Source organism: Penaeus japonicus, unplaced genomic scaffold, assembly GCF_977035675.1.
Source record: "Penaeus japonicus unplaced genomic scaffold, GWHDUDI00000001_assembly GWHDUDI00000022, whole genome shotgun sequence".
NCBI classification, from domain to species: Eukaryota; Metazoa; Arthropoda; class Malacostraca; order Decapoda; family Penaeidae; genus Penaeus; species Penaeus japonicus.
This window is the reverse complement of record NW_028234424.1, coordinates 12,310,244-12,312,560: the sequence shown is the minus strand read 5'-3', so window position 1 is coordinate 12,312,560 and position 2,317 is coordinate 12,310,244.

Genomic DNA, 2,317 nt, shown 5'->3' with positions numbered 1-2,317 from the left:
CAATGGCTCATGCGGCAACAATATCTTATATGTTATATATATATATCTATATAATATTATTATATATATATATATATATATATATATATATATAATTATAAGTTGCGTCTGTATATATATATACATATATATATCATATATATTATATATATATATATATATATATATAAGTAAATATATTGTATATATATGTAAATATTATATGTATATTATATTATATATATGTGTATAATATATATATATATATGGTATATATCATATGTGATATATATATAATAAATACTCTATATTTCCAAATATACACTATATATGTGTATATACATTATATATAAATGTTATCTCTCATCACTCTCTCTCTCTCTCTCTCACTCTTATTTATATATATAATATATATATATAATATCTATATCAAATATATAAGACACTAACTTCTATATATGTATTATATATTTATATAATATATACTATGTATATATACCCCCCCCCCTATCATATATAAGTCTATATAAATATATATATATATATATATATATATATATTATATATATATATATACATATATGCATACATTTGTATGTGTGTGTGTTTATGTGTGTATGCATCTGTGTCTGCACCAGCTCGTGTGTGAGTGTTTCTGCATGTGTAAGTATAGATATAGATATTTATGTATATATACATATATATATATATATATATATATATATATATGTATATATATATATATATATATAACTATATAATTTATGTATGTTTATTTAATATATATATATTTATATTGATAGATAGAGAAATAGATATATAATTGTATAAATATCATATATATATATATATATATGTATATATATATATATATATATATATATATATATGTATATAGATGTGTATATATATATATACTTATATATATACATTTATATATGTATGTATATATATACATATATATATAAATATAGATATATTATATACACATAATAAATATATATATAATTATATATAATATAATTAAATTTATATATATATATATATTAATAACACTGCCACTAAAAGAAAGGAAAAACTTGCAACGTTTCGAACTTTTTCATGAAAGTTCCTCTATCAGGCGAAAGCATTCCAAAAAAAATCCAAAAAAAATTTTGGATTGCTTTCGAGAGGAACTTTCATTGAAATAAGTTCGAAACGTTTGCAAGTTTAATTCCTTTCTTTTAGTGGCAGTGTTATTAATTAAATAATGTTATCACGTTACCCTGTGATTTTTTGTGATGCACTATATATATATATATAAATTATATATATATAATATAATTAAATTTATATATATATATATATATATTGTAAGGCACTGGTATTGATATTATGTGACATAAGACATTGATCATGTATGTCTACTTAATTTAATGCAATATCGATGGCAGTGTGTTTTGACCTGACACTTCCTCTCTCCTGTGTTCGTTTCCGCCTCGGAACAATAGTTTCTCTAGGCAGCTGTGTTTGTTACCGGAAGGCCTGACCTGAGGCGTAGAAAGGGACTGAGAATTTATACTTAAAGGACACACAAGGAACCCAAGACACAGTTCAGGACAGAGAGGTCAGATAGACAGACTAGAGCGAACCGCTCTGACCTCTGGCCTTCGGCTAGGGTCTAGTGTATTAAAGACCATGGCACGTGAACACCTGTCTCTTATCCACCGACCTACAACAGGGTATCCGGTGCTGTACAACTGATGGCAGCAGTGGGTGGCTTACAAGTGGGATACATATATATATATATGTGTGTGTGTGTGTGTGTGTGTGTGAAGGATACATGCTGAACAGGTTGAAAGCAAAACAACGAAGTAAAATGCACGAATATGCCAAAGGCCTTTTTGCATTCACTGCTTCATCAGGGCATGATGTAAATGCGAAAAGGCCTTCGGCATATTCATATGTTTTCCTTTGTTGTTTTGATTTTGTATACATANATATATAGAATTTTATGTATATAAATTTTTTATATATATAAAAAACAATATAAATTATATATATATATATATATATATAGGTATTATGTATATTTAAATATACATATGAAATATATATATATGAATTTATATATATATACATAATATATATATATATATATTTATATATAAATACATTGTACATTTAAATACATATATTATATTATATATATATATTATATATATATAATATTATATATATTACATATTATATAATAAATATTATTATAGTGACTCGTATAGATTATATCTCTATATTATATATATAATATAATATTTGCATGTACCAAGCGATGTTGCGCGCACACGCGGAAGCGGTG